Source organism: Gymnoscopelus braueri (assembly GCF_963280865.1).
Source record: "Gymnoscopelus braueri genome assembly, chromosome: 20".
NCBI classification, from domain to species: domain Eukaryota; kingdom Metazoa; phylum Chordata; class Actinopteri; order Myctophiformes; family Myctophidae; genus Gymnoscopelus; species Gymnoscopelus braueri.
Window position 1 is genome coordinate 6,610,998 of NC_137622.1, and position 15,782 is coordinate 6,626,779.

The window sequence follows — 15,782 nt, forward strand, 5'->3', positions numbered from 1 at the left end:
TTGAAATGTGCTCAACAAATTACATTATGTAAAGTAAAAAATAAAAGTAGATTTAGCTAATTCGAGTCACTAGACATTTCATATACTTCACTGTACCATTCAAAGTCAAGTATTTGATTGTACTCATATCTACCAGCTCAGTGGCCTTGTGGTTAGAGCCCAGGGGTACTTGGGGGGTACCAGGGGGTCCCCAGCTAAATGAGTTACTAAATTAGCGTCGGAATGGCATTGAAAAACTGTACTTCCTCTTTTCCAAGAAACTTAATGTTTTGTTAAAATTTCTTCTGGAAAAGGGAACAAGAGTTATAAAAAGAGAAACAAACAGTGGCAGGAAAATTGCTATCATTATTTTCAATCCAATTCCATGTTATTTTTTATAGAGCTTTAACAAATATTTGTATGCATGTACAGTGTGTCTGTCTCTCTAGAACCAAACATTAAATCGACTCAAGCATTGTATTGCTGGGGTCATCCCTATGTTCCCCGGGTAGGGTTCTATGTTCCCCCACTAAGGTTAGGGTTAGGGTTAGGTTTAGGTTAGGTCCTATGTTCCCCGCTCTCCCTAGGAAAGCGGGGAACATAGGACCCGGGGAACGTAGGACCCGGGGAACATAGGGCCACACTGACTTCGAGGGGGGGGGTCATTTTTTTTTATTTTTATGAGTTGGCGGGCCAGATTGAGATGGTCAAAGGGCCGGGTCCGGCCCTTTTGTTAATTTACGAAAAAACATAAAAAGTTGAAACATGGAGATACAAGATTTCTGCCCGACAGCAACGATATAATAGGGCTTAAGTCAGGGGTGAGCAGCATTTATTTCTAGAAGGCCATACTGACTTTGATAAAATGAGTGAAGGGCCACACATTTTACAATTGAATTGGAACACATAGTGCTGAAAGATGTTAAAACTGCATGAATTTGGTAGACATGCCAAACTACTTTAGAATAAGGCGTGTTCTCTCCTCCGCGTCATCAGTGCCCACACCCTAGGTGGGGTTGGCGAAAGGGCCTTTCTGTGTGGAGTTTGCATGTTCTCCCCGTGTCTCCTAGGGTAGGTACCCTCACAAAAAACATGCAGTAATCCTGGTCACTATACTGCCTCCCCCTGGCCAGCCGGGGCGCCTGATGGAGGGGAAGGGAACTGGTTGGAATAACGTGTTCCTTCCACGCGCTACGTCCAACCAGGGAAACTCTCCCCTGTCAGGTGATAAGAAGGTCAGACGGCTCTCATGCATTGAAGGAGGCATGAGCTCGGCCCTGGCCTCCCTAGGTTGGCAGAGGGAAGGTAGTGCCCAGGATTACACACTTAGGCATTGGCACTAGGGTGAAATAGGGGTTACAAAATCGTGGGATAAAAATTTAGTTAAAAAAAAAAGAATAAGGTCCTTGTTTTCACAACAAGAATTTTCAGTCACAAAATGTTGATCTTCCTTTTTCTTTTTGTATCACTCTGGTGTACTCTGTACGAGGTTACAATGACAAGATTACACAAAACAATCCACGTCAATGCCGTATCTCATCTTATCTGATATGCACCACTCCATATGGTCACTGATAAAACACATCGCATTCATATTACATTCATTATATGTGGCTCACGGCAGACTGTTTCACTGTTACATTATAAACATAAAACATTTGAGTACATACGGATGGAGGAATGCAGGTATGTACTCAAATGGCAAATATTAATTACTGTTAATTGGAGTTTAAATTATTTTGTCTCAAAACCATTAACATATGGCAGCCTTTTAAAATGTTTTAATTTTTTTGTGTGGGGGTAATTCTTTTTTTTTTTATGACTTGGCCGTATGTTGCCCATATGTGGTTTAAGTGGTTAAATGTCTGAAAATACACTTTAACATGAATCCAACATATTAATAGATAACATAATGTATCAACAAACAAACATTAATTTAGTGCTGTCAAACAAGTCTATATAAAGCCATGAAATCTATGAAAAAGTTGAATATACAACACAATAAAATATATATATGTGATAGGGGTCCCTGCTTCATCTCTCTCAGCTAAGGGGTCCTTGGCCTGAAGAACTGCTGTGTCCAACAGTAGTCATGACCTGCCTGTGCATGTTATGCTTGTGAAATGTGTTTCATCTTTAAATCATTTTTGCACACTAGCTTTCAATTGATGCACTCACTGTCTGTTGATTTATTTTTGTTTATAGAACACATCATCATCATCTGTATTTACGTCCGGAGACCCCTGTCCAGGACAGGCTTCAGAGACTCCTCCTCAGGAGACTTGGCTCAGATCTGAACACATTTGATTTGGTGTTGCGACCGCATGCCCTTGCTGATTTCAACCGCAGGCAGTAAAAAGAACTCTCGAATTTGTACGGTTTAAGTATTTGAAAAACTAAAAGTTAGGTGCGCCCCATCAATGCATGCACCCCTCTCTTTCATACGTTTTTGGTTTCGCCCAGCCATCTGCATCCAGACGGCTCTGCTTTCAGTTTCAACAGTGTGGCAGAATCAGAGTTAAACTAGAAAAAGTGCTCCTCGGAGCACAGGTCTCCGCCAGGTCAGGTAGGTTATTGTGGTTATTGTTGCCAGCAATGTTCGGAATTCACCAATCAGGATGGAATATAAAAGATCTGACAGATCCATCTTGATCACTTGACTATAGAGATAATGTGTACTGATTTGCATGATGTTTGGACAAAATGTGTGGGAGTAATATAAAAAATAAACATCGGCGCTATAATAGGGCAATGTTAAAAGGGTGGCGTTTGTTCTTCAACGTAGTGCGAATATGCGTGCAAAGTTCCACCGCAATCGGACGCTGTGTTCATGATGTGCGGCATTTTGTTCAAAACGGGCCACTCCTGCAAACTTTAGATGTCAATGTTAGCCAATGAGGATGGAATATGAAAAATTAAACAGATCTATCTTGATCACATGACTATAGAGATCATGTGTACCGATTTGCTTGAAATTTAGATAAAATGTTAAGGCTTCATCTAAAAAGAAAAGTTGTACATAAGTCGGCCTCCTGGTAGCCTCGATCTCCAGGCTTTTATTGTTTAGTTTTGCTAAAAAATAAAAGCCTGGCCCAGCCCGTCGGTGTACTCGGTATGAGGAAGTGTTTCACTTCCCAACCAACCAGAGTGCAGTGGGCGTCGCTCGTAATGTTGCGTTAACGGGGCGGGGGTTGACGGACAGATCGGTGAACCAATGGGATCAGGCGCAGTCTCTCGCCGGCTCTATACACCCGCCCCTCTATACACGAAATCAGGAGCGTTGGGGCAGTCTAGCCTCCTGGTGGCGCTATAAAAGGCTAATGTGAAAAATGCAGGGCAGATGTTTTTCCTTGTTCTCTAGGGAGTATGTGTGCAAATTTTCAAGCAGATCGGTGCAGTTATAGTTAAAAATGCAAATCGGCCTTTTATAGCGCCACCATGAGGCTGATTTGAACATTTTCAAGTGGCATTTATTCCTCGTCATAGTGGGAATGTGCGTGTGAAATTTCACAGAAATCGCAAGCCGCGTTCATGATTTGAGGCATTTAGTTCAAAACGGACCAATCCTGCAAACTTTGGAAGCCAACCTTAGCCAATCAGGATGGAATATGGAAAATCAGACAGATCCGTGTTCATCACATGACTATAGAGATACTGTGTACCGATTTGCGTGATGTTTGGATAAAATCTGTAGGAGTACTGTAAAAAAAAATATTTTGCACAAATCGGCCTCCTGGTGGCGCTATAACAGGGCCATGTGAAAAATTTGGGGCAGAGGTTCTGAATTGGCTTTCAGGGAGAGTGTGTGCACAGTTTCGCTGTGATCCACCCAACAGTGCGGGAGATTAGCTGTTCACAGACGGACACACACACACACACACACACGGACGGACGGACGGACGGACGGACGGACGGATGGACAGACAGGGGGTAAAACATACTCTCTCGCCATGCCTTTCGGCCTGGCGGAGACAATTAACTTTGAGGATTTTTACTGTTGTACCTTCTCAGTTTTTCACTCTCTGTGGCAACATGGAGGATGTACACTAACTAGTTTGCCCGCTAACTAGTTTAATCCGGCCCGCGAGATTTTGTAAAGCATTAAAAAAAAAATGTTTTAATTGTTTTTTGGCCAAGTCTACACCTGCAACCACACGTAACTTCCACTTTCCTCTTCTTCTTCCTCGTCTTTGTATTGGTATTGTTTGTGTTGGAGCGCCTCAGTGCGGCTGCAGAGTTCATGTGCAACCTCTTCCAGAGAGAGATAGAGACACTAGAAACTCTGCTGGAGACACAAAACAAACTGTGTAGACTTGCCCCTTTGAAATAAAATGTATTTTGGCACAAAAAAAAAAAAAAAAAAAGTTCTTAACGGTTATCGATTAATTAATCGGTAAGGCCTAACGGTAAACGGTTAATAAAATGTCTCCATTTGGCCATCCCTATTTGTGAAGTTTACATTTTCAGAATGTGCTTGTACTAACTAAGACTAAGTAAAGTAAACAAAGAAAACTATCTGAAGTTGTTGTTATTGTTATTATTAGTTATTATGCCATGATTTTACCGGTCCGGTACCGGTCCGGTACCGGTCCGGCCCTCTGGCCCTCCTCCATGTGGCCCCTGAGCTAAAATGAGTTTGCCATCCCTGATGTACAGTATAGACAGGTTTCTTGTTTACAAACATTAGTGTGTGTACGCATTCAGGATGCAAAACCACTTTAAAAGAAACACGCAAAGCTGAGATTAATAAACTGTTAGATTAGAGTCACATAGAGCCATGAGCTGCAGTATGTGATGGTGATCACGTTACCTCAAGGGTCTCAAACTTTTCTCTCTCTCTCTCTCTCTCTCTCTCTCTCTCTCTCTCTCTCTCTGCGTGCATGACAGGAGATTACTCTTATTGAGAATAAAACACCATGCTATCTACTTTGCTTACGTCCAATGTAAATTCATTCATATTAATTAGTCTAATAGTTTTGGCTTTTGTATTTTCACCAAATTGCTCAGGGCCGGCACTGAGATATGGTATGATGACAATCGACAATTGCCATTAATTGCCCCCCGCCAACCACAACACACCTGTCAATTGTGTGCCTTTACCATGATGTGCTCACTGCAAGGAAGCTGATGAAAGGAAGGGTTGCGCTGGACGCCGGGGATGAGCCATGATACATTGCAGTGAATGGAGCCGGCTGGTCCAGCACATGAACAAACATTATTTCTGAACGATTGCAACCTTTCTCATATAATCGGTTCAGGAATATAAAAGAAGACATATCACAGGTTGTTTTCTAATCACTTGCTTTTCGATGTGCACAGTATGTAATTGTATCGAGGCATCTAAGCAGCAGCAGGTATCGTTTCTGTCTCGGAGGTATCGTGAGATTCGGTTGCCAGACAGGAAATGGTGGTCAGTCTCGCGATGCTTTGGCCGTTCAGAAATATACTTTGTGCCCTTTAGATACCTCTATAAAATTATACAGTGTAGCCTCCACATCGAAAAGCAACACAGCAGAAAACAACGTGTGATATGTCTTCTTTTATTTTCCTGAGCCGAGTATTTTATAAAGGTCTCAATCGTTCAGAAATAGTGTTTGTTCATAAGCAGTCCAGCCGGTTCTCATAGACTCCAATGTTATTTCACTGAACTTCCGGTGTGAATCTGCCGGCTGGAACCGCATGGTAGAGAAAATGGCGTCGGCCTCCCTTCCTTAAAAAGAGATTCCCTGGCTCACTAGAGGAAGTGGAGCCTGAGAATGAGGTTGAGGTCTGTGTGAAATTCATGGGGAAGTGGAGATATTTTAAATAGCCTTCACGTTTTCTGAACTTTCAAATTATCATAATAATATTTGAAATGGGGACCCCCCCAAAATAACCATATTTGAACTGGGGATCCGCCCAAAATAATCATATTTGAACTGGGGGCCCCCCAAAAGAATCATAATTGAACTGCCCTGACAAGCCCTTGGAATTGTACGAGTTGGGGCATTAAATTTAGTTTGACTCGGTTCCACAGATAAATATTGTGAGGCTCTGTGAGCTTGTAGATTTTTGCGTCTTTCTTATTATTTGACAATTTGGCCAATGTTTGACCAGTTTTTATAGTATAGTTAGATGATTACTTTTGATGCAGTAATGGACTTTTTTCATCGTCAGTATGTTTTGCACCCTGTCCGTCCGTCCTTCCGTGTGAGTGAGTGAGTGAGTGAGTGAGTGAGTGAGTGAGTGTGTCATTCTGTCTGTACAGCTAATCTCCGGCACCGTTGGCTTGATTGCAGCGAAACTGTGCACACACACTCTCTGGATGCCAATTCAGAACCTCTGCCCTTCTCACATGGGCCTGTTATAGCGCCACCAGGAGGCCGCTTTTTGCACACAAAAAACATTGACAGTACTCCTACAGATTTTATCCAAACATCACGCAAATCGGTACACAGTATCTCTATAGCCATTAGACAAAACACGTCTTTCAGATTTTTCATATTCCATCCTGATTGGCTAAGAATAGCTTCCAAAGTTTGCAGGACTGCTCCGTTTTGGACAAAATGCCTCAAATCATGAACAAAGCATGCAATTTCCGTAAAATTTTGCACACACATTCTCACTAGGCCGAGGAAGAAATGCATCTATAACAGGCCAATTTGTGTTTTTACCAATAACTGCACAGATCTGTGTAAAACTTTTTTTTTTCTTTTTTCACATCTGCCTTTTATACCGCCACCAGGAGGCTGACTTATGTAAAACACATTTTTCTATATTACTCCTTCAGATTGTATCCAAATTTCACTTAAATCGGCACACATTATCTCAATAGTCATGTGATCAAGACGGATCTGGTAGATTTTTCATATTCCATCCTGATTGGCTAAGATTGACATCTAAAGTTTGCAGGAGTGGCCCGTTTTGAACAAAATGCCGCAAATCATGAACGCAGCGTCAGATTGCGGTGAAACTTTGCACCCACATTTGCACTACGTTGTGGAACAAATGCCACCCTTTCAACATTGCCCTATTATAGCGCCACCAGGAGACCGATTTTTGCCCTCCTGGTGTCTTGGCATATTACTCCTACAAATGTTGTCCAAACATCACCTAAATCGGTACATCTCTTTATGCATTTATTTTGAGCAGCATTTGAGCTGCATTTCATGTCATGAAAGGTGCTATACAAATAAAGTTTATTATTATTATTATTATTATTATTATTATTATATTGTGGTGTTTCTCAACCTTTTTGAGCTCAGGACCACAACATACGATCCTCAAGGACCACCCCACCCCACCTCCCCACAACCTAATAAGAAGGAATACGAAAAAAATGTCATCAATGATCTGAAAGCCAGATTAGTGCACCGAAAATGGCGGATCTACAAGCTCACTAGTAGGCCTACTACGCTCTGCAGCACAACACTTTGTGAGCTTGTACATCTTCTATTTCCGTTGCACGATTGGCCGCAACCGACCACTGTAAATATGGAACTTATAAAGAATATTGAAAACCAGTGTTGGGGTAACTAGTTACAAAAATAATAGTTACTGTAATTTATTACTTAATTACGGTAACGATTGGTATAACTCATTACCAAACGTCAATTCATTAATAGATTATTACAATTAGCTTCAAGTTACAAGTTATATATGCCCTGTCTGAGCTCTCTGCCTGCTGCCCTGCACTGTCGGGTGGAAACCACTGCGCCCGGGTATTTAAAACGATTAGCGTAGTAGCCTACTAACTCCACATGTCCACAACTGAAGAGAAAAAGCACGCTAAAATGTATGCGTTAGTGAAAATGTTATCCTTCAACTTCTTGTTTATGCCCCAAAATAACTGGATATAGAAGTTTTGTAGCTATTTGTAGCAATTGTAGAAATTTTAGACCTTAATTGTCGAATGTTTAAGAATGTTTTAATCATGTATAGCCTACTTTACTTTACTTAAGACCATTTTTCAAATATTCTATTTTTTAAAAACATTTTGGACAAAATAGCCAATTTTAGATCGAGGTGCCCAGATGTCCATAGTGCCCACCTATCCTGTTACCCTTACGAGTACCTGCCCCTCTAACTCTCGACCCCGAGGTGGGCAAAGCCTGTTCAGTAGACTACGTGATGGGATTTGTTTACTCTTTTTTAAGTCGAATAAATAAACATGCATTTAATAAATGAATCACTTGGCTTGACAATAGTGCCCATAGTGCCCATATGAAGAACAACTATGAGCATACAATATAATGACATTATTTATTGATATTTGTTTAAAGGGTCTACACCATGAATTTCATTTTTTTCTTGTTTTTTTGTATTTTTGAGGGTCCCCAGTGTCTCTTGTACCCAAAAAAATGTTTTTTTTTAACATTCAGTCATTCCTTCTCATTTCAAGGATTTCCAGAATGGGCGTGTCTGAACAGGCTATTTCAGAATGGCAATGCAAGTGACATCACTTGCATTTTATGATGGCAAACCCAATGTTAAATGAAAAGTGCCCGAATCGCTCCGAAACTTTTTCTACCCCCCCTAAGTGGGGGTCTACGAACAAATACTTCGGGCTCGGATTTTGGCTCCGCCCCCCGGAAGTGGGTGAAACAGGCACCTCAAACACTTGGTGGAATTGTTCAAAAATGTTCAAAGTGTTTTTTTTTTCGATTTTGTATTTTTCTTAGATGCTTCTTTTTATGCAGAATTTTTCCATTTTTTTAAATTTGTTTTAATAATTTGTTTTAATAATTTGTTTTAATAATTTGTTTTATTAACAGACAGAATTGCTCAGTAGCCCCCCCCCTGCCCAAGAGGACGTTTTGGTATTGCAGCTGAAAGTGCTGTATAAGCCAAGACAATTGACTTGGGATGAGTATATCTGAGTGATGATTTAGGCTCAAACCTTTTGAAAAAGGTTTGAGGGACATACACCATATGATATTAAATATCAAATATTTTTTTTAAATTCATGGTGTAGATCCTTTAAAAAAATATTTTGACTATTTAAATGTTCAATTTGTGCATTTTGGTAAAAGTAACCAAAAATTAATAAGCAATATAATATATTACTCTTGCTCAGACAGTAATATTGTAACTAAATGTTTACTTTAAAATGACGGTAATGAGTAATATGTAATCTATTAAAAATATAAAGTAACCCAACACTGTTGAAAACAAAGATTTATACTAGTAGGTGCAGATGTGGATGTAATCGAAATCGAACAGCTGTATGGCATATTTACAGACAATTGTTCAAGTCGCTCCGGTCCGAGTCCAAGTCGAGTCCCAAGTCATTTGGTCCCAAGTCCAAGTCGAGTCCCAAGTCGTTTGGTCCCAAGTCCAAGTCGAGTCCCAAGTCATTTGGTCCCAAGTCCAAGTCGAGTCCCAAGTCAATCCAACCCTCAGGTCCGAGTCCCAAGTCGAGTCCCAAGTCATTTGGTCCCAAGTCCAAGTCGAGTCCCAAGTCAATCCAACCCTCCGGTCCGAGTCCAAGTCGAGTCCCAAGTCATTTGGTCCCAAGTCCAAGTCGAGTCCCAAGTCTTTCTGTTGTGGGCAAGTCAATAATGCATTTAACTTGAAGGTTAAGGATGATTGTATTTTAATATATTATAAGAATAGTATAACTATCTGTGAAATATAACCCATTTATTTCACAAAATAATGTGTTGGCAAATGACCAATATTTAGTTATATAGGTCTCAATATGTCACATTCAGCCCTGGACTTCACTGACTGAAGTAGGGCTCACATTAATCACATTAGATTCACAGAATGAATTTTACCCACAAGTTATTTTCATTCAAATGAAATGTGAATGAACTTGCTCTAATATTGACTTTAGTTGATGTTTCAGTCTTTAAAATATAGTATTTCTTAATTATTAAATAATTACAGCTTGTAGATTGGCTATTTTCACGATTTCAAATTGTTTTTAAATAATAATGAAAAAGGAACATACAAGATTTCCACCCGACAGCCATAATAAATAGCCAATATATGGTTCTGTATCAGTATATGAGTCTGTTTTTGCAGATTTCATTCTAATTGGCTACTATGCCTGCATATGAATTTCATGAGCCTGGGTAGGTCACCCTGGCTTGGCGGAGATATGCCCTGTAGCGAGCGCACACTCTGCACAGCAGCAGCAGGTGAAAGAAATTCACTTAAACGAGGGTTGTGTTGCGCACCAAAAAACGGACTAAGACTTTATTGCTGTTACCATGGATAAAGTAAATTCGACAGTGGTGAGTGACTTTCATGTTTACAAGTACATATATCTCGCTGGCTGGTGCTACTGTTGTTGTTGGGGTGGCTGGGGTCATAAACAAAACACGAACTAGTTGCATCGCCAGGCGTTGTGAGCTTGTAGATCTGCTATTTTCGCTTGACTCGCTTCTTTTGGGCTGGTTTTCCTAGACCTGGTTGCTTGTTTTTCCTCACAACACTGGCACTGATGATAACTAGACGGCAGCCGTCATAGAATCAAAATGACCCCGCTGGGAGCGGTGGTGTCGTTTGTGGTAGAGTGAGCATGGATTTGTATGAAGAGAGATTGCGCATTTGATGTAGAGTGAGCATGGGTTTATATAAAGAGAGAGAGCACATTTGCGGTAGAGTGAGCATGGGGTTGTATTAAGAGAGATAGCGCATTTGCGGTAGAGTGAGCATGTGTTTATATAAAGAGAGAGAGCACATTTGCGGTAGAGTGAGCATGGGGTTGTATGAAGAGAGAGAGGCATTTGCGGTAGAGTGAGCGCATTTCACACACAGATCATTCATAGGGGAAAAAACAAAACGAGTCATTAGAGTCATCTTGTCTCGAGTCGAGTCGAGTCGGGAGTCATTGGCTAGCAAGTCCGAGTCGAGTCTCAAGTCTCGTTGGTCTTTTACCTTCCAAGTCCGAGTCGAGTCGCAAGTCTTTACCTTCAAAGTCCGAGTCGAGTCGCAAGTCGTCAAATATGCGACTCGAGTCAGACTCGAGTCGAGTCACTATGACTCGAGTCCAATTGTCTGCATATTTATCACCTAAAATGTCTGGATCTTTTATAGAGCAGCTTCCACAGATAAGCACAGAGGTCTGTGTGCTTCCCTTCCCCTCCCACCTATCTGCTCCGCTGTGTCTGGGTACGACTGCTACGTGGGTTACAATTACATCATTGTTTTACTCAAACCAGTGGTTCCCAACCTTTTTTCCTTAGAGCGGGAGGGGCCCCGTCCCGGACCCCACTTTGGGAACCACCTCTTTAAACAATATATGACTTTAATAAAAAATGTCTCATAAAAACCAAGCAAGGTTGCGTTCTGTGTGTAGCAATATCATACAGATGGGACTGTCACAGAAGTCCGGGGAACCCCCAGAGGTCCTTGATGTGGGTTCCACCAAAATGAGGAACAGTTTATCGGTCTAACCCTATTTTATACTTCGGCTATTCGAAAACAGCCGATCTGCAAGCTCACATTGAGCTTGCAGATCGGCTAATTTAGAAAAACAATTTGAAAAAAAATCTTTTGGAATAATTGAAACCTTTTGGGCCTTGTTTTTTCTTTTTTTTTAAAGCCAAATACGTATCAATTTGGGCATCCTTGACATGACAAGGTTTGCAAACCCCTAATGCATTTTACTACAACATCAGGTAATATAACAATAATAAAGGATGGAAACACAAAACAGCACAAATGACATTCACCTCATAAGAAACAAGCAAATTAGATGCCCTCATTCAATCCAATGGGAATGAGATCTGACTTATTTTATATCTTATATTACTGTGCCACTAGATGGCGTAATAGTAAAGGCTGAGACTTGACAGTCAAGCTTTTTGAAGGTGCTCCCTGTTGGGCTGTATTTGTTTTAATATGTTTGTACTTGTACTAATCATATTAGAAGTGAGTGACGGAAAATACATACAGTAATGGTGAGAAAATAAATGCAGTATTGTCTGGAAAACACTGCGTATCATTTTAAAACTGCTTCATTTTAGATGCAGGACTGTGCTGCTGTTTCAATGGGATGCAGTAGCAGCAAGCAACTTAGATGCTATAATGCTATCTGGCATCTAGAGTTGCAATACCAACCCTTGACAGCCCATTCAGTGATACAGAAAAATCCTATCTGATTGTATTTAACGACGTTAAACTCATCACAAATGGAACCAAACGGATCCTAGTACGGGTCCATTTGGTTCCATTGGTACACTCTTAGAGTTATGGGGGTCCTTGCAAATACTGTAACAAGTTTGAGAACCACTGTTCTAATGGTTCTAATACATAGTGTCATAGTAAATAAGTGTCATATTCTGAGGAGAACCTGAAAATGAAAATAAGAACATTGTAATGTTATGTAAAAAACAAAAATTTGCCACAGACAAGGCCCAAGTCTTGCCACGGACACATTGGTCCATGTGCGGACACATTGACTTTGGTCATTTGACTGTGGCCAAATGGACTTCATTGCTGTCTGACCTTGTAGGCTACTCTTGTTGTTTACACTGATTGATAGTTTCTGTCCTAGTTCCACGAAAGTGAAGTATTTCGACATTTTTAGGGTGCGTCCTCTTTCACTTCTCTCCACTATTTGTCACCCCATGATATTTCTGAGGAGTCAGCTAAGCTGTGGTCAAATGGACTTCATTCCTGTCTGAGTAAAACACTGGAAGGATGGCTGTCACTGACGTTTAGGAGTTCAATATCCCAATTCCTTGATCCTGGAAAGTATTATTCATTGTGACTTTTCTGTGTTATATCATATATAATAGGGATAATGTTCTTTCTACGTTAAGGGCTGAACCAGTGAAAGGTTTTACTTCTAGCTCTTGACATTCTTTGTGTTTATATAAGTGTATGCAGTGGATATTTAGTAGTTTTTGTCATTCACTGCCATTCATATTGAAACACTGGCGAATAATACTAGAATAGAATTTGAAAGCCACAATGTAATCAAAAACGACTGTAGTGTTACCTTAGTACAAGCCCTTCAAAATTGCACATTGATCTGCAGAGGTGGGGACTTGGACTCGAGACTCGAGACTCGACTTGGACTCGAGTCCCGATTTTGATGACTTTAGACTTGCTTGACCAAATCAAAAATAGACTTGGACTTGCTTGGGACTTGAATGCCAAAGACTTGAGACTTGACCTGACTTGAACGCTAAAGACTTGAGACTTGACTTGACTTGAGCCCTCTTGACTTGAAAATTCAAGTCTTTTCAAGTCACTTAAGCAAGCCAAAAATGTTTAAAAAGTGTGCATCAACTATAATGTTATTAGTCAGAAATCCCGGCCGTCAGTGACACCTAGTGTAGTGTTGCCAAAGCTGCTTATTTACCCTAACTTTTGGACAAACTTTGGCTTGTTTTTGGAAGTCAGTTCGCTTGTTTCTCTCCCGATACTTGGCAACACTGGCCCACATGTTGCACGTTACCAAACAAACAACACACCGGCTTCACTCCTGCCGTAGCTGCTGGAACTGAAGCCAGGTGGAATAAAATGTCAACTCCAGCAGTTATAGCTTTCGGTTTTAAAGATTACAAGGTGGAAGACAAGACGAGAAAAGCAGTATGCAAGGCAAGACCTATACTTGCGCTATATACATTTCCTCTTCTACCCCGGATTTGAACGCGGTTTCCAGTGCAAGTGCTGAAATTTCACCATTTTGATAATAGAGCCTGCCTGCTTGATCAGAGGATACACTGAATTTGTGTCAGATCCTGTGTCTAGGTGAGACATGGCCTTTGACATTATCTAAATGTCTCAATAGAAGAGCAGGGAGACAAAATACAACCACCCTGATTGTATAAGTTATATTGTAGTAACATACTCTACCATACAGATTGTACAAAATTACATTATATTCATTAAAAAGGGCCCTTTTAAACCCTGTCCTCAAGGAGTAAATTAAAAGTACAGTATCTGCGTTCTGTTGGCCTGGAAGAACCCTTGTTTTAAAACAAATGCAAATTGTGAAAAATGCTCATGATTTATGTAAATCTTTACATATCTTGAATTAACATTTTGACTTGTTTGGGACTCGAAACAAAAGGTTAGGACTTGTGTGGGACTCGAAACAAAAGGTTAGGACTTGTTTGGGACTCGAAACAAAAGGTTAGGACTTGTGTGGGACTCGAACCAAAATGCTAAGGACTTGTGTGGGACTCGAAAAAAAAAAGCTGAGAACTTGGACTTGACTTGGGACTTGGCTGTGTTGACTTGGACTTGACTCGGGACTTGAGAGCAAAGACTTGAGACTCGACTTGGACTTGCAACATAGGGACTTTGTCCCACCTCTGTTGATCTGCCTGGAAAAAATAAACTGAAATTGTAGCTTGAGGAGGGCTTTTTATGATACAGTGAGTTATAGCGAACATTACCAAAAATGTTCATGTACATTCTGTAAAATATTCTTAATACAGATATATCTTGGTCACTTGTTCTCATGGTTTTGTAACATAGATTTGTATTTCTCTTGACCACAAAATACAGAATGTTATGTAGCATGTTGTTTAAACAGATGCTATGTCAGTTGTTTAATAATAATGATAATAATAATAATAATAATAATAATAATAATAATAATAATAAATGTAATAATAATAATAATAATAATAAGTTAAAAGACACTAGCAACATATGTTGTGAAGAGTATAAAGAGTATGAAATGGTTTATATATTTGATTTGTTATTGTGCAGTGATATTTTTTGATAAGAATGAAACATTAACTTGATGACCCTTTGAGAGTTAATCTGTGTACAGCTTCATGTGAAAGTTTCAATTTGAATGTCCAACATTTTTACATCTTGATCAGTTATTGTAGGTGAGTCCTAAATGACAATGGCATGGACAAGTCTGTCCACACATGATGCTATAGTCCTTTAAAGTGAGACATGTGGAATACAGAGTGATCTATAGAGTTAAAGATCAAATACAAGGTTACATGTGTACTGTAACTATTTACTGTTGTATCCTCTTTAGATCATCAATGCTGAACAGTGTTGTCACCAACCACTGTCCATAGCAGAATTACTCCACCAAAAGTACCTGACAGTTGACCCTGAAGACAGCCATGATGCTACAGACAGGAAGCTGGCATTGTTTCCCGTTCTTATTTCTGTTGTTCACGCTTTATCTTTGTCCTATACTGGCTTACTTCCTCAAAGACTGCACTATTCTTTACTCTGACAATGTCACTGCTGGCGTTTCAGTGAATTGTGATTTTTGTGATCTCCGTGGCATACCAGACGACATTCCCAGAGATGTTATATCATTAACAGTAGAGGGAAATAAGATCCAAAAGATACACAGGACAGATTTTTACAATCTGTCAAATCTCACAGTTTTGGACCTGAGTAACAATTTTATAACTCATGTAGATGACGGGGCTTTTGTCCCTTTGGTGCAACTTAAAGTGCTCCGTATGGATTATAACAAACTAACAACACTGACAGACAATATGTTTCAGGGACTGTCTAACCTCTTGATACTGAGCTTGGATTTTAACAATATCCAATTCATCAACCCTGCTGCCTTCCAGTTACTCACCAGCTTAGAGGCTCTAAATATGTGGTCCAATCAAATTACGGATATCATCACCATCTTAGAACTACCACACTTACAGGTGCTGAACATCACAATTCATGAGTTAGAGTCTTTTCAGTCAAAAGATCTGCCATTAAACATGTCCTCTGAGCTCAGGGAGTTGAGAGTGAGGTCACAATCGATAAAAAAGTTTAGCATCACAACAGCTGTATTTCCACATCTTAAGAAAATTGACCTGTCACACTGTTGTAATGATAATGAATGGGAGTGGGACATACCAGACAAGTATTTTCTA

At 40.2% G+C, this 15,782-nt stretch overlaps 1 protein-coding gene across 1 annotated transcript in view; it reads left to right on the forward strand.

Moving 5' to 3' along the window:
- LOC308076418 (uncharacterized protein) overlaps window positions 1-15,782 on the forward strand; it is a 218,203-nt gene that overhangs the window by 135,187 nt on the left and 67,234 nt on the right. The window lies entirely within an intron of this gene.